The following is a 24973-nucleotide window of genomic DNA, read 5'->3' as shown; positions in this document are numbered from 1 at the left end:
CAAGTACCATCATTTTCATTGATCTTGAGACATTTCTTAGGCGTCTCCATTCCACATTGTGTTCCCATGCTCCTGCAAATGTCTTTCAGCCTGAGGCCCCTGATCAGGGAGACCAGCCTCCTCTCTGCACTCCTGCTGCTGTCTCATCATCCTCTTGCTCAGAGTCCTGACCTGACTCAGCCACCACCTAGACCCAGGGGTCCTTCTAGCCTAGGTGTTGTGGATGTCATGGCCACCCAACATGCCATACCTATGTAGTCTCAATACTGTGGCCAGGTGCTGTCCCCTGCCCAAGAGTACTTCAGCAGCCTGCCCTGGAAAAGCATGGAACTCAACACCTGAGAATGTAGGCCCTGCTTCTTGGTTCTGGGAAGGTTGCCCTGAGCAGCTGCTTGATCATGAGTGGGTGACTTCTGATCATAGTACATTTATACTTTCTCTTCTACCACCCCAGCCCATTTAGGCTCTGCCATCCCATGGAGTTGGAATGAACTAATTAACTATAAGAATAGTGATTTTTTGTTGTTGTTGATAGACCTTTATTTTATTTATTTATATGCCGTGCTGAGTATTGAACCCAGTGCCTCAGACATGTCAGGCATGTGCGCTACTGCTGAGCCCCAGCTCTAGCCCCGATTTTTTTTTAAAGGGGTGATTTTTGTATTTTCCTTGACTTTTGTAGAATTTTGCTAATAAAAGCAGCCTCTTGAATGCCTCTGAAAGTAGAGCTGAAATACTGGGGAGAGCTGGGTCTTCTACACTATGTGGGAGTCAGGAGCCTAAGGATGTTCCTGCTGGGGAGAAGTCAGCTGGTGGTTATAAATAGACCCCAGAGGGGAGGGGCTGGGGCTGGGGCTCAGTGGTAGAGCGCTCTCCTCCCATGTGTGAGGCACTGGGTTCCATCCTTAGCACCACATAAAAATAAATAAAATACTTAAAAAAAATCAAAACATGAAAAAAATCCCTGAAAAGTCAAATATAAACAATTTATTATAAATAAATAAATAGACCCCAGCCACAGAATAGAAGGATTCGAGGGGCCATCCCAAAGCCACCGTTCATAGCCTGACATAGCACCTTGTTCATTAGAGCTGCTATAACCATGTTTAAGATTCTTCTTAAATTATGAAGATGAGTCTCTTAGACTGTAGGTTGCATGCTCTGGCCAGTGCTGTTAATACAAACAGACTAGAGGCCGTAAATTTGAAGATGACCATAATTGGTTAATGAACAAAACAATTTTATCAAAAGGGAGGAAAAAACAACCCATGCCAGATTGGTTTGTCTGAGATTTGCCTCTGTAGGTATCCCAGAGGTCTTTGTGGAAGCTGGCATGGGTGTGGGGGGATGGATGAGCAGGTCAGTCTAAGCTGGGGAGTGGCCGGTGTGTGCAGCACAAACCATGTTTGGGCATGTGGCGGCTCTTAAAATGCTATTCATCCATCAACACACTGACCCCTTTTTAAAGTTTCATTGTTCTATTGTTTTGACTATAAAAGTGGCATTTGTTACAAAACCAGTTTCTGTGATCTAGAACAGCACTCTCAAACTTTTGTGTACATCAGAATCATCTGGCCCCACCTCTTTGAGCTGTTTCTGTAGCTCTGGGTGGGGCTTGAGAATTTGCATTTCTAACAAGTTCCAAAATGCTACTGCTGCTGCTGCTACTGCTAATCTGACAACCACCCTTTGAAGGTACAAAGAAATGAACACCATCTTTAATCTTATCATTTGGAGAGAATGGTTGTTACCATTTTAGGGTTTAATGAATGTATGAATACTTATATGGACATATTCTTAAAAGAGGTGATAGTTCTGGGTGATAATATTGCATATAAGCATCATCCTTTTATTTTCATATCTACAGGAAAGTTACAAAAATATAAAGAGGGCTCCCATATACCTTGCACCTGGTCTTTTTAAATAACTTACACTGTTGTAGAACATTTGTTATAACAAAGAAATCAACATTGTTAACTGAACTCTATGCTGTTGTCACTTTTAGTGAAAATACATGTATTTTCATAAGATTCAAGTAGAACTTCAGAATGACAGAAACCATGTCACTCTTCCCGTCCCACTTCCTATATATCCCAGGGTATTTTTCTCCTTTATGTACACGAATAATTACATGTATACCCTTCTTATTTTGGGATATGCTTTTTTCATTTAAATATGTCTTAAAACATTTTCTACATTAGTGTATCTAGATCTGCCCCATTGTTTTTTAAAAAATTTTTTTCCTTGGTTGGACACAATATCTTTTTATTTATTTTTATGTGGTGCTGAGGATAGAACCCAGTGCCTCACACATGCAAGGCAAGTGTTCTGCCACTGAGCCACAACCACATTGTTAAAGGACAGCACACACTGTTTTTTTTTTGAACCCTTTTAAAAGTTATCTTATCTGTTTCCAGATTTTAAATCTAGCAGATTAAAGGTGAGGTCTGGCACACCTCCCTTTTATCTTACATTGGAGGTTAGAGATTACTTGCCTGCTTTTATGGAGTGCTTAGCATGTTCCAGGCACTGCCAGGTACTTAGCATATATTATCTAATTCAGTAATCGGAACAATCTTATGAAACAGGTATCATTATATTCCTGTTAACAGATGAGGAAACTGAGGGTCAGGAAGGTTAAGTGAGCAAAACCCTTTGACAGCGTTCTAGCTGAAGCTGTCTGGGGCATTTTGGGCGCTGTGAGCCATTCAGCTTAGTGTGCACATTGCTTGCTTGTTCAGCCTTCCCATGTGCTTCACCTGGTATGATTCACAGTATGAACAGGAGGGACATCTTTCAGGAACTCACAGTCTAGTGGAGAGAGAAATATATAAATGATTATAACTCTAGAGGTTGCAAGTTATAAGAGGTCACAAGGTGGGTTTTTGATGTCTTACAAAGTCACTGATGGAGGAGATGTATGTGCCTGGAACTGGGACAGGGAGGCTGGAAGTAGAGATGCTTCCTGACTTAAAATAAGGTTACATCCCAATAAACCCTTAGTAAGTAGAAAACATTATGAGCTGAAAATGCATTGAATACACCTAACCTATGGAATATTCTAGCTGAGTAATACAGCACACTGTAGAGTCTCAGTTCTTTCCCTGGTGATCTCATCAGAGTGGACTGCAAGCTGTGGTTGACTGCCATGTCTAGCGCCACTGGAGGGGATCACTAAACCAGGAAAAGATCAAAATTCAATGCATGTTTTCTATTAAATATTATTTTCACACCATGGTAAAATGGAACAATTTTCTGTTGAACCATTTTAATCAGGGACTTCTGATCAAATTCTGATTGTTACTTTTTTAGTGGAGTGACTCTGGGCAGGGCACTTAACCTCTCTGAGTTTTTGTTTTGAGTATCTTAAAATATACTTTCTAGGGTTGTTGCAAAGCTTAAATATTAAGAACTAACTATTATTCTGCTTCATAAATACATTTCATTTCTCAAGACTAGATCCAGAAGCCTCCCTGAACTTCTCATGTCCCACTTTGGTTCCGTAGCATACTCCTGGTGGGCCTACATACACCACACTCTCCACTCGCATCTCCCTTATATTCTGTTTACGTTGCCTCTCTCTTGTCCAACTACAGTTTCTTGGAGTTCAGAATCTGTGCCTTTCATTTTTGTATCCCCTGCAGTTTAATGGGACACATTAAATATCAGTTGCAGAACCAGATGCCGTAGCAAGGGCTCACATCCTGCATCTCAGGTTGTGCTTACACATTATAGTTTTTGCAAATGATTTTACCTCTCCCAACTGCCTGATTTTTAAAGGCTTTTAAGGGCCTTTGACACCCAACCTTGATTTTTTAACATAGAATATAGAACATAGAAGGATTATTGAACATTTTGTTCAACAGGATTTTTAATGAATTATATCTTGACACATGAGTAGTCTTTGTTATGTATTGACGTAATCCTTAGCTCTTTCACTGGGAAGAAAGATTTATGTTGATTACACCCCCCCCCCCCCCTTAGAAAAGTGGAACAAAACCTCAGCAGGCCTGTGTTTTGTTAGCCAGGGCAGTTCTTACTAGACTGCCACAGGTTAGATGAAATGTTCAATTTTTCTTTCTTGCTCACACTTGTAGGAAAGAGCATTCCCACAAGGATTCTGGGCCAACCACATTGGGATAATACCCTCAAGAAGTTTTGGTTGATCATGAGTGAGTTAAGGGAAAGACTTCTTGGAGAAGTCTCTAAGTTTGTCCTTGGAGGATTGGTGGCTAAATATGTTCCATGTCAGCCTGAACTGTCTTAATGGTAACCTTGAAGAGAAGTATGATGATGTTATTTTTCTTCCTCTTGGAAAATCGGCTGAACTGGTATAGTATGTGACGATCCACTCTTCCCAGATTCAAACAGCAGGGTTCTCGTTTTTTAGAGGGCTGTAATGAAAAGCCACACTAGGCTTCTGCCTTCAATTTTTTTTTCCTCCTTAAAGGAGATTGCTCCCCTTTAAGAGAACTAACTATTCAGAAAACTTAATCACAGGTTCTTCTTCCATTCAGACTTAATCTGGTCATTCAGAGGCCCTTGCCCCTCCCCTTCAGAGGTGCCGGCGCCTGACCCAGGCCACAGAGGTCTTCCTCTTGGGCCTTCAGAAGGCTCAGAGGGCAGGAGTGGTGCCCCATTCTTTGGGGAGGGGGTTGGGTCTTGTAAAGTTAATCTCTGGTTGTGAACTGTAACCAGCAAGGATTCACTCTATTTCAGCCAGAGCTTCAATGGTTTCAACCAAAATTTTTTTGATTAAAAATAACCAAAAGACCAAATGCAATGGAACTTTATTTCACTGAGTTTGTTCATTTTATGGACTGTTGATCCTTTTCAGGCACTTGAGTCACCCTGATGAGCCCCTTCCCCCTTTTCTGTCTTTAGTTGTGTAACATGTTTAGTGAGAAAGTAGAGGGCTTAGGAAATCTTTTTTCATGTGATAAGCACCCATGTTGCCCCTTACATTTCTATTTTCCTCTGATGTTAAAGCAGCAAGAATAGAGTAGGGTTCGTAGTGATCTTTTTGCTGCAGAAAGGGTTAGCGCAAGGTGGCGGTGGTGGTGGTGGTGGTGGTGGTTGCTAAGGAAGAAAACCTGGAGTCCCTTTTGTGTTGCCTGGGTCCACCTGCTTATTCATTAGCTATGTGGCACTGAGCTCTCTGGAATAGTTTAAATGTATCTTTATTGTTGGAATTCAGAGGAACTTTTTGGTCTTTATTGTTTTCCATCTTTGAAATTTAATTTTGAACTCACTGTAATTGTCAATGCTAAAATTCTGTATAGGCAACTTCTAACCTCACCAAACTTGTAGAATGAGATTATTTTATTCTACTTTAAAAAATTCTATATTTACTCTTTTCCACTTGACGGATGACAATCATTGATAGTGTTGACTGGTTGAATGAGCTATTTAAATGCTATTTTTGTTTTTAACCCAGGACATTTTGTATCTGCAAAATGCAGTGAAGATCCATTGATTAAAAACAGGTGGTGTTTTTTCAACTTCTGAGTTTCTAAGTTGAAAGAAATCTCTCAGACCATTTTAGCTTTGCTCTTCCAATGGGTGGATCTTTGAGGGCATTTCAAGCCTGTGTCTTTGTGTATATATACCTGTAGCCCTGTGAATGAATCTCTTGGCTGTTGCAAGAAATGGTTTTGAACAAACCTTCCCTTCTTTGAGGGTCTGGGTACTTTTTTAGCTGGGCTTGTCAACAGAGCTATGTGGTACAGACAGAGAGCTGTGGTACATATGTGGTACAGACAGATGTGCCCACCTGCCTGGTGGCCTAACTTCTGTGAAAATCCCTGAAAATTAAGGGGTGGATTGTGCTTTTTTTTTTTTGGAAGAGGAAGAAGACCCAGAACTTTGGAGTATGTCAAGTCATTTAGTAACAACCAGAAATTGAGCAGTGGGCAGTGGAGTCCGAGCTATTATCCCCTTTCTTTCTCATTCCTACATGGGACTGGGAGTTGGAAGACCTGGGCTCTCCACAAGCCAGATGACCTTGAGCAAGTCTCTTAACATCCCAAGGTCTTTGTAGTGTGAGGGAACGAGACTTGATTGTCCTGTGTCTCCCCTGAGTTCTCTGTGGTTCCTAGGGCTGGTGGGACAAGTGGGGCTAAGGAACTATTTGAAGTATCCCCTTAGGCCTGCGGACTCTGTTGACTCTGTGCCTTCTACCTTGAAAAATGAGGGCAGCTTTTCCTCAAATTCAGCGGTGCCCTCAGATTCCCCTATTTAGATTTTGTGAAGCAGTTGTAGGTCCTCTCTTGGGAAAGGGGCAATTTAGACTAAAGATTTAGAGATTTTTCTAGTAAGAAATTATCATATTTGTACTGAGGCAGTCCTTAAAGCTGATAATTTCCCTTTTGTCCCTAATGGCTACTCTTTCCCTAGCTATGAGCTTTATCTATCCATCTCAGATTTGCTGAAAGATTTGATGAGTGCTTAAAAGGCATAGTCAAGAAAAGCTATTTTCTGTATTTCTTTATCCTCCTACTTTCTTCCTTATTGAACAGCACAAAACTACCAGGTTTTATGTTCCACTGGGCAGCTGCTGCGGGTCTGATGTTTTTCTCTCCCCTTCTCCTCCTTCTGTCCACGCACACCCCCACCCCCGCCCCCTCATTCTTGCTCCACTCTGAAGGGAGCTGTACCTTTGTGGTTCTTCTGCAGCTGCTGGACTTTGATGGGGACATGCTTGCTGCCTCTACACTTGCTTCCCTTAGCAACCGGTCCTTTGACGATGACCTCTTGCTGTTTGCCTGTTGTCTCTCATGTTGGATTATAGATGAGAGATTTACCAGGCTGGGGGTAGGGCCCTTCTGTTAGCACATTTCTTTTAGGGTTCCCAGCGTCCCTCAGCCTGAATTTTCTCTCTCCAAAATATGAGGTTTAGAAAGTGTGTGTGTGTGTGTGTGTGTGTGTGTGTGTGTCTGTACGTGTACGTATTCATGAATACACAGAATATTAGGGCTGAATCCAGGAGCTTTCAGTTTATAGGATGGTCCTAGTTGTGAGCTAATTTGGAAATAGTTGCTGTGGTGATTATTAAGGCTCCTTGATTTACTTCTCATTTTTATTATAATGTGATTAACACATATGGGAGGGAGAAGGGTGGCACCATTTGTTCCCCTTTAACCTCCCCAAATGTTTGTTAGCACCAAACTTGCTTCCTGATATAATGTGAGCTCTGGGAGTTGCCGAATTATCTAAATCTCCACACATTTTAACACCCCTGTTTTCCCCCAAAGCATCATATTTTCTCTTCATTTAAAGCACCAGAACCTCATGGTCCTTGGCCCTTACCCTGTGTGGACAGCTCGCAGCCTGCAGTTTGAAGCTAGGTTATGCACTTCTCTTTAGCTCAGTGGACTTGCCATTATAATGAAATTCTATTCCTTAACTGCTTCTTTGATAATGGGATTTTTAAAATACTTTAATTTTCTTTCTATTGCAGATATTATTTTTATAAACTGAGAAAGTTTACTTTTAATTGATTACGCATACCCCAAAGTACTTGAAGAATGTATTTTTTTTTAATCTAAAGCTAAGTATTTAATAAATCAAGAGAATGCCTTTCATTTTTTGTCATTAGGATGCATTTGTGGTTCGTTCCTTCCTTCCTTCCTTCCTTCCTTCCTTCCTTCCTTCCTTCCTTCCTTCCTTCCTTCTAGGGGATTGAACCCAGGGGTTCCTAACCACTGAGCCACATATCCAGCCCTTTTTATTTTTTATGTTGAGACAGGGGCTTACGGAGTTGCTGAGGTGGCTTTGAATATGCGATCCTCCTGCCTCAGGCTCCCAAGTTGCTGGGATTACTGGCATGTACCACTAACCCCTGCTGTGAGTTTGCTTTTTTAAAATCAAGCCACCATCATTCTTTGTGTGAGAAATGCTTTGCAGTTTTGTCCAAAGAAAGTTAAATCCCTTAACGGGAATTTATTAAAATAATGTATCATCTTTCTATAATCTGACTTCAGAATGACTTAATAGTTATGGAAATTGGTGTTTGAACTGCTATTTGTAACAAAGTTCAGGAGGATTGTCCATTCACTAAAGATGGATGAATGGCAGTGGACTTGGGAGCTCTTCCATTTGTTGATGGTTGAAATAATTAGTCATGGACCCATCTTTACTTGGAAAGGTTTGCAATTTGGGAAGAATGAAATGTGTTAGTAATTAATGGAGCAGATTGTCTAGAGGCATCAGAGTGGTGGGAAAGGGACTTGGAATGGTTTCATTTGTGTTTGGTGGAAGGTGATGACTGCTGATGGCTGAGAAGTCGTATGTACTCTGTTGAGGTATACTTGGCCATGAGGTTCATTGAGTTGGAAGATGAATAGCTGAAATCATGGGCTGAGAAGCTGTATGCTTCCTTGGCCCTTACTGTCATCAAGTACTGGAGAAATCTATTAGGCTGAAAGAATAATAGCCACTTCTTGGGAAGTTGTTGAGGCCAGTTCAGAGTGTTGGAACATGGATAAAATTACAATGCTGTGTTTCTGTTGGATTCATCTTTTATTTCTTTCAATAAGCACATGGGAGTCCATGAGTGTTGTGATGGAATATTCTTCCATTGGTACCCTATTATCAACCATACATTGCTGAATACTACTATACTGTGTGGATATACCATTTTATTCATCCACTCATCAATTCATTTGAATTGTTTCCACTCCTTGGTTATTATGAATAATGAATAATGCTGCCATGAATATTCATTAATAAATTTGTGTGGACATGTTTTCATTTCTCTTGGGCACATGCTCAGGGGCATATGCTTAGAAGTGGAATTGATGGGTCATATGGTCACCCTACATTTCATATTTTGAGGAACTGACAGACTGTTTTCCAATACCACTGTACCACTTTACATTCTCATTAGCAGTGTATAAGGTTCTAATTTCTCCATGTCCTCCCTAACATTAGTTATTACTTATGTAGTTGTTGATAGCCATCTGGTTTTAAGGAAGTGAGAAGTGGTATCTCATTGTGGTTTTGATTTGCATTTCTCTGGTGGGTAATGATGTCGAACATCTTTTCATGTGCTTACTGGCCATTCCTATGCAATTTCTATTGCACAAATGTCTATATAGATCCTTTATCCCTTTCAGTTGGGTTATTTGTTTGATTTTTGAATTGCAAGAGCAGTTATACTTTTAAAATATTGAGAATTACAAATTTTCTCTAAGTGGGTTATTGAGAAATTAGAACAGATCAGTTAAAAATATTTTTAATTCATTTAAAAATGACTTTAAAGGGGCTGGGATTGTGGCTCAGTGGTAGAGTACTCGCCTAGCACGGGCGGGACCCGGGTTCGATCCTTGGCACCACATAAAAATAAAGGCATTGTGTTGTGTCCATCTACACCTAAAAAAATAAATATTAAAAAAAAAAGAAAAAGAAAAATGACTTAAAAATCCATTGCCTGTTAACCAGAATAACTTTTTTAAATGAAAAATACATTTTTGTTTTGGAAAATGTAGTAAGATGAATAGCCTGTTTTATATATTTGTTAATTCTTCCACTCTCAGTGCTGGGGATCGAACCCAGGACCTGGTGCATACTGGGCAAGTGCTCTACCACTAAGCCACATTCTAGCTCTGAAAATCTCTTTAATGCCTAGCATGTTAGAGGAAGTTGGGAACTGAGGAAGTAGCTCAGTGGTAGAGTGCTTGCCATACAGGCACAAGAACCTAGGTTCTGTTCCCAGCAAAACACACACTTGTACACATATATATACTCACATACTTGAAAGAAAGTTGGATTCTCACATGTTTCTATACCTAGTCTATTGCAGTATACTGTGGTTGAAGTATGTGAAGAAAATCTAGCTTTATACGGATATGTTGTTGAAAAAAGGAGTACATTTTAATAGCCTCTTAAGATAATTAAGGATACTTTTTTTTTCTCTTTTCTTTTTTTTTTTTTTTTGGTACCAGTGATTGAAACCAGGGGTACTTAACCACTGAGCCACGTCCCCAGCCCTTTTTATATTTTGAGACAGGGATTCCTAATCAGTAAGCCACATATCAGTAAGTTGCTTAGGGCCTTGCTAAGTTGCTGAGGCTGGCTTTGAACTCATATCTCAGCCTCCCGAGTTTCTGTGATTACAGGGGTGTACCACTAAGCCCAGCTAATTATGGATATTCTTTAATATGATATCAAAACTTGACAAGTTGCAGTTTCTTAAGATTAGATGCAGTGTGGAATTCATACCAATGAACTCTTCATATTCTTTTATAATGAAATCCATTGGTTTCTCTTAAACCCCAAATAGATCTTTTACTAACAGATGATTTTATATTATCATGCATTGGTCATTTAGATTCACCTAGTCTTGCAGCTCTTCCAAATACCAGCACGTTTCATTGTACAGTATTTAAAAATTCATATTTGTCAGTATTCCCATTTATATCAATAAGTATCAGGACTTAAATTCATGGTAGTAGATAAAAGTTTCCCTGAATTCTGATTTTTTTATTTGAAAGTTCAAATTTTGTCATTGGTAACAAATATTTTCAGTTGCTTTTCTTGAAACAACAGGTTTGCTTCATTCATTTGAGAAAATGCCTGCCCTATCTCCATCTGTAAGTATTTGAGATATAACTATACATGTTATTTGTTCTTTTAATTACAACAGTGTACCAGGAAAAATTCTAGTTCAGCCTGAAACTTAGAATTTCACAAGCGGAGGTAACTGTCCATGTTTTGGTGCAAAGCAGAAGAGTTTTATGCAGCTAGGCGCAGTGACTCAGACCCACTGGCTTCGGAGGCTGAGGTGGGAAGATTGCAAGTTCAAGGCCAACCTCAGCAATTTAGCAAGACCCTGTCTAAAAATAAAAAGGGGGGGGGGGCTGGGGATGTAGCTCAGTGGTAAAGTACCCCTGGTTCAGTCTGTGGTTCTTAAATAAATATTTAGCTTTATTCATATTTCCCATTTCATCATTCAGTATTTAAAAAAGTGTACTGAGGTTGAAGTGTAATAAATTAATAGTTTTGATTGCTTCCTTCACATTGCTTTATCAACATTCTTAAGAAAACCTCTTTAATTGAAAGTATATAGTGGTCAAGAGAGTACTTTGGTGACATTGCTGTGATTATTGCAACAATTTTTCTCACTTTTACTTTTGTACCATCACAAGTGTCAGCAGATTGTAAAAGGAAATAAAAGTGTCTTTGCGTTATTACAAACATATTTTTGCCCTCACAGATTACCTGTAAAGTTTGAAAGACATCCTACCCTACCCAGGGCTTATAGATCAGACTTCGAGAATTGCTTGCCTAGACAGCATTGAATGGAAACTAGGATAAAATTGTTTTGAAAGTTCTTGCTCCTCGGTTATCTGAGACTGGCAGCATAGTCTTGCATAGTGATAGAGGCAGAATGCACATGGTATTAAGCACCTTATAAGTACACCTTTCTTCCTATCTTTAGCAATATGCAGAATTGCAAACCTGTAACCAGTGAGCACCTTTGAAAAATAAAATGCTTTTCCACATTCTTCTTCCTTTTCTTTATTCTGAGGAAAGTATCTTCTTTACAAGTGCCCCCTTTTGCCAAATGTGCTGTTTCCCTTATTTCATGTTTTAAGTTTGGAAGGGCAGTGGTCCTTTAGGGTCTTCCTCTGTTTCTCTTTCTCAGGACACTCAGTTACATCGAAAACCCTTGACTGTTGTCTAGTTCAAGCCCAGGCCAGTGGCTGGCAATGACCTGATCTTTGCCATGTAAATTCTCACTGAATGGCATGAGACTCCAACTTAGCAGTTCATGGAATTGTAAGGTGAGCCCAGTTTCCCAGCCAATTATGACTCCATCTAAAGCTGTAGCTGGGCCATTAATGTATTTTGCGCCTTGTCCTCTTTTATATCTTGCCAAACTCTGAGAGTCTACTGTATAGCTACTGGCAACAGGCCTCTGCCAAAACAGTCTATGAATGTATCGTTTTACACCTCATTTTTCCTTGTTTCCCCTTGGGATGGCACCTTGCCGGTATTTCTCACTTCTACATCTTTCCACTGACTTAAAAAAATTATTCGTTTAACTTATTCCTGCACATGATATTACAGGTTTTTGGCTTCTGTAGTAGCATGTGAAAGAGACTAAGTTAAAGAATAAAAATGTTAATGTCTTATTATAGGGCTCTTCCTTTTTTCAACTGCCAGTGGTTCTCTTCAGGGCCCTCTTATGATTCTGTTCCTCCAAAACTTGGAAAGAAGGTCTTAATAGAGGTAATCAATTAAAATGAGGTCACTAGGCTGAGCCCTCAAATTTGCATGTAGAAACATATAGGGAGAACCCCAGGTGAAGATGGAGGCAGTGATCAGAGTGATGCTTCTACAAACCAGGGATCGCCAAAGATTGTTCACCAGAAGCTAGGGGAAAGGCATGAAGCAGATCCTCCCTCACAACCTCCGAAGGAGCCAGCCCTGCTCACACCTTGATCTCGTCTTTCAGGCCTCCTGAACTGTGAGATGATACATTTCTATTGTTAAGGTGCTCAAATTATGGTATTCACTGAAGCAGCACTAGGAAATCACTACTGGCTCAAGGTGGACCGCTGTCTCCCATGGGGGCAGGCTTCTGTTACTTACCTTGGACCTTTGTTCCTTAGGTCACACCAGGGAGGGTTTCCCAGGGTGCTTCCACCACTCAAGGTTCTTGCTCAGAGCAATGCTCTTTGAATGCTCACGCTAATTAAGAATGCAAGATTGAGGGCAGTGTCTTCTGGAAGGGAGGATGGAAAAGGTTAATGGACTCCTATATGTGTCTACTTCCTTCTGTCCATACCTGTTCCCCTGTGCTGGTTAGAGATGTAGCACTCTGACTGGACTCCACTTGCTCCCCTTTCCTGTGGAGCAAAGAGCATTGAGCCAGCATGGGTCTGTCTGGCTTTATTTTCTCCAAGAGCTTTCTTCATGGGACCCTCCTGCGGGTTCCCAGCTGACCGCTGATTTGTACCACACAGCCCAGAGAGGTGGCCAAGAAAAGCGAGCTGCTGGAATGCTCAGGGCCCCGAAACATTACCCTTCGTGGTAGTTTGGTTCTTGCCAGGATGTCCTTGTAAAACTTTTATGAAGATGTTGTTGTACTTGCATCGGAGCTTGAAAATTGCTATTAACCTTGCTAAGTCCCCTGTCCCCCAGGAATGTGGGATGCTAAGGAAATGTTTGTGGCCCTCCCTTCTGGATGGGTGCTCTACGGCAGCAGCTGCCTGCACAGAAAGTTGAGCTGGATAGATGGATTAAGGGACATCAGCTAGGCCTTTGTTTAAAAATATTTAAAATATGTTTGAACCTCCCTTTATCAACAAAGAACAGCTCCTTTTGGCAGAGAGAAGTTTTTCATTTCCATGTTTTTTTCCAATTTTGTTTGGTTCTTTTGTATGTTAGTGACTTTGGAAAAGTGTTCCCATTTACGTTTTGAAAACCAAGTACAAAAGGCGTTGCATAGTTACGTTCTATTTTGCTTAAGGGAAAAGAGCTGTTTATTTCTATTAAGAACATGCTGTTTATGAAGATAATCTTCTCTGACTTAAGTTAATTTTTTTTCTGGTGCAGAGCTTTGACAATTAAAAAATTGTCATATTTAAAATTTCTCTGGAATTAGGAGTTAACAGAGGCATATTAGTAATGTGAAGGAGTTTTGGAAGTTAAAAAGAAATAGAAGAGATTTCTCTGTCAGGATCTGCTGGTATAAGGGCTGGGAGAATTAACCCAGTCAAAGTCCTTTGCTATCAGGTATTTTGATTTAAATGTCAGAATAAGGTAGCATTTTCCTAAAATAAGATCCAGGTTTCCCCTTGCCTTCCTCCATGCTGATCACAGTGTATCAGGTTTCTGCCTAACTTCAGATCTTCTTTGGGCATCTTCCCAGTGTTATTAGAAACCTGAGATACTTTCCTGCATACCCGCAGGAGGGGCCTGGATGTTGTGCAACTCTAGGGGCCCCATTCATCTTAGTGTGTGTAGAGTAGACCAGGGAGTCAAGGGTGCTCAGTGGAGTGCAGCCCTTCAGAGCAGGCGCTAACCAGGAAGGCCTGTGGGGTGGAGATTTTGGCTTCTTGGATCAATTAATATGTAATTATTTTTAGACATGAATACTAGTTATAACTCTAGTATTCTGTCCTTAAACCAGATTGTTCATCTGAGAGTATTTGGCCAACTCTGGGTTACGGCTTTGCCCTCCAGCCTCTGGCTTAGCCATAGTTCAGCCACAGCTTGACAGGAATGAGGCCACAGCTGGTGAGAGATCAGTCTGAAGAATTACTAGTTGTCTCTTAAGGCTGCATTGAAATGGCTTGAGGGCCAATCCTGAAGTTGAAGTAAAGTGGGTACCCTTGTTTTTTTTTTTTTTTTTTAATTTTTTTGTAGTTGTGTATGGACAGCATACCTTTTTAAAAATTTGTTTATTTTTATGTGATGCTAAGGATGGAACCCAGTGCCTCACACATGCTAGACAAGTGCTCTGCTGCTGAGCTACAGCCCCAGCCCTTGTTTGTCCTTTTTGTACCTATCTCCTCCAAGTGTTCTTGCCCTTCAGTTGACCCTGGAGGTTGGAATCTGTGTGAAGAAGATGGAGGGGGCTTTCAGTTAAATATTCTAGAACATTTTAAAAGTTTCAGGACTTTTCGCTGAGCCTAGTGATGTTCCACCAGCGATAAAGATGCCGTTTGTTATATCCTGAAAGGATATTTCTCTGCATCTAATCATATGTCAATTATTAATCAGATATTTAACAAATGGCACTTACATATATTTGGTTGAATGCTGCGGCCTTTCCATTTTTGTAGGTCAGCACTGGTTGGATATTGGCAGTTTCCCGTGGCTTTACTTGGAGGGATCTTTTGCTTAAGATCAGGTACCTCAGGGCTGGGATTGTGGCTCAGCGGTAGAGCACTCGCCAAGCACGGATGGGAACCGGGTTCAATCCTCAGCACCACTTAAAAAATAAAAGGCATTGTGTTGTGTCCATCTACACCTTAAAAAAAAAAAAAAAAAAAGATCAGGTACCTGGTCCAGGCACACCTTGTGCAGGGCTGGAATTCTTGGTACATAGCTCACTATGAACTGTTCTTCCTCAGTCATTCTTAGGACCTTCACAAATCTTTTTAATTCTTATTTATTTATTTTACAGTAGAATGCATTTTGACATATAGTACACAAATGGAGCACAACTTTTCATTCCTCTAGCTGTACATGGTTCAGAGTCACTCCACTAGTGTAATCATACATATATATAGGGTAATAATGACTGTCTCTTTCTACAGTGCTTCCCATCCCCAAAACCCCACCCTCACCCCTCACTTCCCTCTATACAAACTTCCTTCATTCTTCCCTATCCCCCTGCCCCACAGTGGATCAGCATCCGCTAATCAGAGATAACATTCAGCTTTTAGTTTTGGGAATTGGGTTGTTTCACTTAGCATGATATTCTCTAGTTCCATCCATTTACCTGCAAATACCATAATTTCATTCTTCTTTAAGGCGTATATGTATATGTACCACATTTTCTTGATCCCTTCCTCTGTTAAAGGGCATCTAGGTTGGTTCCATAGTTTAACTATGTGAATTGAGCTGCTATAAACACTGATGTGGCTGTGCTACTGTAGTTTGCTGATTTTAAGTCCTTTGTGTATAGATCGAGGAGTGAGAGAGCTTGGTCAAATGGTGGATCCATTCCAAGTTTTCTGAGGTATCTCCTTACTGCTTTTCATAGTGATTTCACCAATTTGCAGTCCCACCAAGAACCTTCACAATTCTGCCATATCCTAGTGTCACCTTTTTATATTGTCTTATCTACTCAGCTCCTATGACAAAATACTGTAGGTCTCATGGCTAATACAGCAGACTTGAGTGCCCTCCCTTTGAACCACAACTCCAGCTCTAGCAGACTTTCTTTTTTAAAAAAAATCAATCAATCAATTAATTAATTAATTTAAATGTGATGCTGAGGATGGAACCCAGGGCCTTACACGCACTAGGTGAGCGCTCTACTGCTGAGCCACAACCCCAGCCATACAGCAGACGTTTATTTCTCAGTTCTGGAAGCTGGTGCCAGAATGGCTGGTTTCTGGTGAGGGCTTTCTTCCTGGCTCCCAGAGGGCTGTCTTCTTGCAGTGTCCTCCCATGGCAGAAGGGAGAATGGAGACCACAAGCTCTGGTGTTGGTGTCTGTTCTTTTTTTTTTTTTTAATATTTATTTTTTTTTAGTTTTCGGCGGACACAACATCTTTATTTGTATGTGGTGCTGAGGATCGAACCCAGGCCGCACGCATGCCAGGCGAGCGCGCTACCACTTAAGCCACATCCCCAGCCCCCGGTGTCTGTTCTTATGAGGGCACGAACCTCTTAACGACAGCCTCACCCTCATGACCTCATCTAACCCTCATTACCTCCCAAAGGCCCCATCTCCAAGTTTGTCTGGGAGTCAGGTCCACCTGATCCATGGGCGGGGCCTTGTCTAACTCTAGAGCACCCTGAGTGCTGCAGAGATGACTAGATGCTGGGAGGGGTGCCATCTTAAGGTGGGAGTGTGTTCTTTGCAGGCTGCTTTCTGGGATGGAAGTGAGCTAGTAATATATGGTGCTTACCCTCAAATAAAAGGAACCGGACATGTGTGTAATGTACATAAAGTGGGGAGGGGTGTTGGATAGTTCCTGCTTATACCTGAACGTCTTCCTATTAAATGGAGTATCTTGTTTACTTCGTGTGTGTGTGTTGTGTGTATGTGTGTGTGTGTGTGTGTGTGTGTGTGTGTGTGTTTTTAAGCCATACATAACTCCTTGCATTGAATTGAATATAATCCTGACAGAGGCACCTTCTGACTCCTCTACCCTTCCCTCTTCCAGGACTGAAATTTTCTTGTGATTGACAGTGCAACATGGAGAGTTGGGGAAGCTAGTTTTGCCTTTCTCTTACAGAAAAAGGACTTGTCTGTAAAAAAGGGAGACTGTCTTTCAGTTTTCTAAAGTCGTATGGTTTTACAGAGAATGTCCTTCTAACTTCTTGAACCTTGATCTGAGCAAGAACATTACCTAATTGCCCCAAGCAGTATGTGAGGTCAGCATGTAATTCCTGCTTTGACTTTATCTGCAAGAGGGCTGAGAACCGAGCAAAACACTTCTGCTTCTTGAGACCTCTTTGGGCATCATTCAGCATCCTGTTGAGGAGGAGGGGCCCCACTGATTGAAGCATGGAGTATAAATAGTCTCTGAAGGTTGGGAATTAACCAGGGACAGTCTGGATAGAAAATAAGTCCTAATAGTTATAACCCATTTACACTCCGTAATTTAGCCCCAGAGGTCTTAGCAGCCAAATGAGGTCCAGAGCACCAAACTGACTGTTTCCCCCTCTCAGCACATTTTGATTTGTTAAGAAGATGGATTTGAGGGCTGGGGTTGTGGCTCAGTAGTAGAGTGCTTGCCTAGCATGTGTGAGGCACTGGGTTTGATTCTCAGCACCACATTTAAATAAATAAAATAAAGGTCCATTGACAACTAAAAAATATTAAAAAGAAGATGGATTTGAATTAAATCCTAGAGAAGGTAATACACCTATTGTGCAGGATGCGGGGGCTTTATACTCAGGCTTGTCTCCCTTTGAAAGTAGCATTTTAGGCAGTGCAGGTGTATATAGCATAGCTTTGGGTCTATCACAACCCTGGGCTTTACGATTGGAGCCAAGAACAGTGCTTTCCAAAATCTGTCTTTGTCAAGGACTTTTGCTTTGGTGGCATTAGTCGAAAAATAAGACTAATTGTTTAAAAATTCCAAACTGAGGATTATTATCCAGAGCCGCGCCACAGCTGGATCTGCAGGTAGACTCTTTATGTTTCCCTCACGACATCTGTCACAATGCATGTCACCCATAGGGTGCTTAATAAATTTATTCAGATGAGGTTATAAATTTACAAATTGCTTTCTAATTAATTGGATAAGGATAGTTAGTCTTTCTGAGATTTTGCCTATTACACTGAACCTTGTGCAATTTCCCCTGAGATGTTACAATGTTCAGAGATGGGAAACAAATATGTGTTGTGCTAGTTTTTGGATGTGGAGAATTTAATGGGGAAGTCAAGTAGGATGCTTTGAAAAGCATGACTCCTTACTCCCGCTGTTAATAGAACCTGAGGTTACAACACTTTCTTTGGAACAAATTTTTGTCTTTCTTAAAATGTAGTAACCAGTTGGTCTGTCTACAACTATTTGAGTGTCTACTAAGTAGGCAATCAAGTAATGATTGATAAATTTAGAGATAGATAAAGCAATGGGTTTTTCTTTTTTGTGTGTGGTACTGGGAATTTAATTCAGGAGCACTCTACCACAGAACTACACTCCGCAACACCATGCCTCCTTTTTAAATTTTATTTATTTTGTGGAGGGGTACTGGGGATTGAACGCAGGGGTACTTTATCACTCAGCTACATCCCCGGCCCCCTCATTTTTTTGGGGGGGGGATACTGAGGATTGAACCCAGGGGTGCTCAGCCACTGAGCCACATCCCCAGCCCTTTTTAATATTTTATTTAGAGACAGGGTCTCACTGAGTTGCTAAGTGCCTCTCTAAGTTGCTGAAGCTGGCTTTGAACTTATAATACTCCTTCTTCAGCCTCTGGAACCACTGGGATTATAGCGCCACCATGCCCAGCCCCAGGCCTTTTTGCCCCAGCCTTAAAAATAAAAATAAAAATAAAATTAAAAATTTAAAAAAAATTTTTTTTTGTTTGGGTTTTTTTTTTTTTTTTTGAGACAGGGCCTTGATAAGTTTGCTGAGGCTGGCCTAAAACTTGCAATCCTCCTGCCTAAGCCTCCCAAGTTGCTGGGATTACAGGTATGTGCCACCCACCCAGCTCAGTTGATTTTACTTTTGTTCCTCTCCTTTGGAAGCAAAAATGTTACAGTGATTAAGAACAAAAACCTTGGGGTGGGGTGTCAGAACGCCTGGTTTGAATGTGGGTCTGGCAGACCTCTATTATGTGTTCTGGGTATGTCACCTGGGCCCAGACTTCTCTTTGCACAGGGAGGTCATCTCTCTCCTGCTCACCCCACACTGGGAGGAGGCAGATGTGACCTGAATTATGAATTGTGAAGCCTGCATATCTAAAATGGTTGCTACTAATGGATGGGGAGGGTATAAGAGTTGCCCTCATAGGGTACAGAGGACACCAGGAGCTTCAAGCTCATGACTGGCCACAATTGGTTCTCCTATCCTCCACGGATACCAAATTCTGTTCAATTCCTTTAATAGACGCATTTCCAAATTTGATTTCTGTTTTAGCCCAAGATAAACAAGTGACTATTCAGAACCATATGAATTGCATCTAGCATGTATAATCATTGTATCTCATAGCAAGGAATAAATAGGACTCTGGGGACTTGACAACATGAGCATCTGTTCATTACCAGAGAAAAAAGAGTCTCTTGGAAGTGAGCACTCATCCTAGTATGAAACTTCTCATTGATCACAAGTGTTGTGAAAATAATTTTTTTTGTATATTCTTTTATCCTTCCCAAGGGAAGACCAAGTTACTTCTCAAGTGTGTCTTGAAACCTTGGGTAAAAATTCTGGTTTTGTTGGAAAGCCAGATCTCAGAAACAAGAAGATCCAGTGTTGTTCTTAGAGAAAGAGAGAAGCTCAGTTTACCTGAGCATCTGTCCAGCAGCTCCGTGGGAAGTGGCCCTTTAACTGTAGAGCCCCGGCAGTTGGGGGAACACCTCTGACTGCCACAGCCATTAGCTGCTGCTTCCTCTTACCTTCTTTTCTCTCTCTCTCTCTCTCTCTCTCTCTCTCTCCTACATGACAATAGTGGAATGCATTACGATCATAACTATCCATTCACAGCACAATTTTTCATGACTCTGTATATAAAGTATGTTCGCACCAAATTATGCCATTATACATGAGCTCTCTTATTTTTTTTTGCATTATAATTCTTAATACACCTTTATACCACAATTTATCATATCTCTGTTTGTATATAGGGTATGTTGACACCAAATTCACATTTTTCTCCTCTCTCTTTCTGTCTCTCCCTTTTGGGAGTAATAGTCCATTTCAGGATACAGGTGAACCTCTGGTCCGAGTAGGCCAGAAGATGATGCTCTTCTGTGGCTAAGGAGTTAGCTATTCACTAAGACGTATGCTATATAATAGTAATGGCATCTTATTGCCATATTAAAATTAGAACCATGTGCAAGTGCCATTTTTGTAGATTAAAAAAAACTGGGAAATGATATTCCTTTCATATGGTCCTTCCCAATAACAATGCTTGAAAATCTGAGTTTTGATTTCTGTCATGTCTGTGGATAGGTGTTCTACAGACTGAATGTTCTCGTGTTCCTTTCCCATTCATATATCGAAGCCCTGACTCCCGATGTGATGTTATTTGGAGATGAGTCCTTAGGAGGCAGTTAGAATGCAATGGGCTCATGAGGGTGGGTCCTCTGATGGGTTTAGTGTCTTCATAAAAAGATATCTCAGAGAGCTTACTCTCTTTTGCCTTTTGTGGGCACAAAGAAGGGTCATGCAAGCACACAGTGAGATGGTGGCCGCCCACTAGTCAAGAAAGCCTCAAAATGAAACCAACCTTGTTGGCAGCTTGATCTTGGACTTCCAACCTCAAAACCGTGAGAAATACATTTCTGTTGTTTAAGCCAGTCTGTGCCATTTTGTTATGGCCACTTAACAGACACTTGGAAAGTAGGAAGCTAATGTGAATATGTGCTTCATCAATTTTTGGTCTGGACAAGTCATTTTCAAGGTGTTCACTTTCTTAAGAATCACCTGGGAAGAATGTTAAAACTCAGTCTGAGTCTCAGCCCCAGAGATTCTGGTTGGTGTTATGTGTGTGTGGCGGGACTGTGCATTTTTTGTTTATGGTTTTTTCCTTTGGGGTAAAACTTAAATGGAATTAAGTATACAAATCTTAAGTATACTATCCTATGGTTTTTGCAGATGAGTTCTCTTTTGTACCTTAGCCCCGTCGTGATAGAGAAGAATATGACATCAACCCAGAAAATTCCCTTGTGCCCTAGGTATTTTTTTTATATTTATTTTTTAGTTGTAGCTGGATACAATACCTTTGTTATTTTATTTATTTACTTATTCTTTTTATGTGGTGCTGAGGATGGAACCCAGGGCCTCGCATGCGCTAGGCGAGTGCTCTACCGCTGAGCCACAACCCCAGCCCCTGGACTATGTATTTTTAGTGGCACCCCAGAATGTCTTATTAGTGGTTCCTGTAGCCAGAGAGCCACTGTAAATTAATGATCGATGACACTGCTAAAATATTAGATGTAGTGAACAGGTCTACTCTTCTGAATTCAAGGTTCTTAAATTTTGTAGATCTTGGGTCATATCGATTGGGACTGTATTTTTAAAGAGCTAACCTGGCAGCTTGGTTGGAAGGAAACTGCAGTGGCTTGCCTTTGGGCCCACCTTGCCGCCTACTGCAGTTGAGGCATTTTCAGTTAGGAGTGTTGACCCTGTGTGGTCTCATGGAAGCTGCCACCTGCCAGGCTCCCCCTTGCTTTGACTCCAATGAAAGGGGTCCTTTGGAATTCCACTGGCAGGGTTTACCAGCTACTCTTCTCCTACTGTTCCCAATCATTCTTAGACCATCCTTGGCTTCTCCCTAGTGATGCCCATGGTTCTACCATCCCTCTTCACTTTATAATGTTGCCATTTATATCTTGTCATGCAACCATTTGTTATTTGACATGTTTTCTCAGCTGGTTCTTACAACAAAGTTGTCAGCTTTACTGATACATGTCTCAGGCCAGCCTCAGATGTTCTCTGGGTCATTGCCCCCAGAGACATGAGCAGTCGGTTGTTTTTCACAGAGAGGAAAACCTCTGATTGTAATACACTGGTAGAGGTGTACTGTGGTTGGGCATCATGCCACGAGGGAGTCTAGAACTGGTGTATGGTCATTTGTTACATGTTTACATAGGGAGTTCTCAGTGTGTCATTGGAGGTGCACATCTGTGTAGTCATGTGTGGGCATGCATGCACATCAATAGATACACGTGAATACATGTGCCTGGATTGGGGAGGGACAGCAGAGGAGGACACCTGCAACCAGAAAAGCTCCGATACAAAGGAATGGGCTGTCATCTTAATGCCTCCACCCTTAAGAATGTTCTCTTTTGTGTTTGCTGTTTTTTGACTGGAATTTGATGTGAACATTCTTTGAGTTTGCAAGAATAAAATCCTGAATCCAGAGTTACAGGTAGGGAACTGCTTTTTGTTCAAGTGCATTGAAATAAGTCATTTTTCTTTTTTTGTACAGTGCCATCTACTGTGAGTGTCCTTTCAGAAGGGCATGGCAAAGAAGGTTATTGTATGTCTTAGTGTGTATGCCGCCACTGACTGGGCATTAAGACTCCTGACATCGCGAGGGCTCTGCTCTAGGTTTTAGTCTTTATTCTACCAATATTGGGGTTTTCTTTCTTTCTTTTTTAAAATTTTTTTTTTAGCTGTAGATGGACACAATACCTTTATTTATTTATTTTTATGTGGTGCTGAAGATTGAACCCACTACCTCTTACATGTGAGGCAAGCGCTCTGCCACTGACCACAATCCCAGCCCCAATATTGGGTTTTCGAAGCACGGAAAATAACAACTTGCATACTAGTTATCTTGAAAAGGCATCGTTTCTTGGGCTTTCCATTGTCCAGTCCTGAGCTGGACCTGAATCAAGAAAGAAAAACTTTCAGTTATTTATAAATCAAATGCCCATCTACATAACTGAAGCTGCTGGTAGTCATCAACTGGTCAACACTGGGATTCTGAAGACTTTTGGTTGAGTTGTAGAGCTCCATGATGTTATTGACTCTTTTTAGAATGTTTGTTTACAGCCCAAGTTCAATAATTTCCTCTTATCAAACATCTTTTTTGGGGCAGGGGTAGGTACTGGGGATTGAACTCAGGAGCTCTCGGCCACTGAGCCACACCCCCAGCCCTATTTTGTGTTTTATTTAGAAACAGAATCTCGCTGAGTTGCTTTGAACTCGTGATCTCCCTGCCTCATCCTCCCAAGCTGCTGGGATTACAGGTATGTGCCACAGTGCCCAGCTCAAACAAACATCTTAATTGAGATTTTTACATCCAATCAACTAATCATTTAAAGATGCAGTGTGTAGATGACAGATGTATAAGCCTACGAAGCCATTATTACAGTCAAGATATAGAAATTTTCATGAAGTCGCCTGGTGGGCCATCCCTTCCTCTATCCCAGACCCAGACAATTACTCATCTGCATTCTGTCTATATATTAGTTTACATTTTCTGGAATTTCACCTAAGTGAAAACATCCAGTATGTACCCTGAGAGAAGGCAGGAAATTTGGGTTCTTTTATTCAGTATGATGATCTTGAGATTCAGCCGTGTTATAGCATGTATCAATGTTTTGTTGCTTTTTATTTCGACTAGTAGTCCATCTTGTGGGTGTGCCAGTTTGTGTATCTATTCACCTGTCCACTGACTTTGCATTGTTTCCACTTTTTGATTATAACAAATAAAACCACTATGGATATTCAAATAAAAGATTTGTTTGGACAAATGTTTTCATTTCTCATGTAAATACCTAATAGTAGAATTTGTAGATCACGTGGTAGATGTCTGTTTAACTTTATAAGAAATGCCAAACTCACTTCCAGAGGAACTGAGTCCTTTGGAAACATACTCCTGTTGCCGTCACTTCGTATTATCAGGCTTTTAATTTTAGCCATTGTAGTAGGGACATAGCAGTAAGCTGTGGTTTTCTTTGCATTTCTGTGATGACTACTGATATTGAACATTTTTTCATGTGCTTATTTGCCATTCCTTATTTGTGAAGTCTGTATTCAAATATTTTATCCAGTTTTATTTAGGTGAAATTAGTTTAAATTAGGTTGTTTGCATTTGCATCATTTAGTTTTTCATATATTCTGGTTTGTAACTCTCATTCCTCTTTTGAGACTTACAATAATTTGTGGTCTTCATTTAAAGTGGGACACCCTCCTCCCCCAAAAAAACCCCGTCCCACCATTTATCCTCCTCTCAAGAAGGGCATTTCTATACTCTTTCTCCTTCATCCACATCTAGCTCATCAACAAATTCTGCTAGCTTCAGAATGTATTCAGAATCCAACCAATTCCTCCCACCTCCACAGCTTCTGCCCTATTCCAAGCCACCATCATTTCTCCTCTGGGTTGTTAAGAGCTTCCTAACTGGTTTCCCCTTTACCCTCCCATCCCCCCCTCCCCGCCCCATAGTCTTCTCCCAAGCACAGCAGCCAGAGGAGTCCTGTTAAAACATCTGCCAAACCATGTTACTACTCTATTCAGAATTCACCACGGACTTCCCAGCTGACTTCTGAAGGCTTATAAAGCCCTTTGTGGTTTGGCCCACTCTAACCTGCCTCTCTTTTCCTTGTACTCTCCCCCTGCCCACTTTCTTCCAACCACACTGGTCTTCTTGCTGTTCTTCAGACGTGCAGACCTAGCTCAGGTGTTTTGTACTTGCTCTTTTTTTTTTTTTTTTTGTGGTGCTTGAGGATTGAACCCAGGGCCTTGTGCATGCAAGGCAAGCACTCTACCAACTGAGCTATATCCCCAGCCCCTTGTACTTGCTCTTACTTCCTTGGTATGGAATAATTTTCTATCCCCAGGCATGGCTATTTTTCTGCTTCCCTAAGTGTTGTTTAAATATCACCTTCTCAGTGTATAAGTTTAATTTTGAATAGTTCTCCACCCCTATTCCAAACATCACATATAAAAAAAATTAGAGATGTAATTATGCTGCAAAACAAGAATAAACATCTATGGTGGCAGGAGGTGGAGGAACAGAAACACAATGCAAAGATTGATGCTGCAGTCACAGTCCTGCCGTGTTTTGAGTTTGAAAGTGGGTGCTAGTGCCAGAGCTCTACTCTGGAGGGGCAGTGAAAACTAAAAGTAGCCCATGTGGGGAAGAGACTGGTGACCCCA

At 41.0% G+C, this 24973-nt stretch overlaps 1 protein-coding gene across 1 annotated transcript in view; it reads left to right on the top strand.

The window, feature by feature from the left end:
• The window catches only part of Znrf3 (zinc and ring finger 3), a 146739-nt gene that overhangs the window by 43896 nt on the left and 77870 nt on the right, over positions 1 to 24973 (top strand). The gene's annotated exons all lie outside the window — the stretch shown is intronic.

The sequence above is a fragment of the Marmota flaviventris genome, chromosome 1, assembly GCF_047511675.1.
Source record: "Marmota flaviventris isolate mMarFla1 chromosome 1, mMarFla1.hap1, whole genome shotgun sequence".
NCBI classification, from domain to species: domain Eukaryota; kingdom Metazoa; phylum Chordata; class Mammalia; order Rodentia; family Sciuridae; genus Marmota; species Marmota flaviventris.
This window is presented reverse-complemented; position numbering and strand designations above follow the sequence as displayed.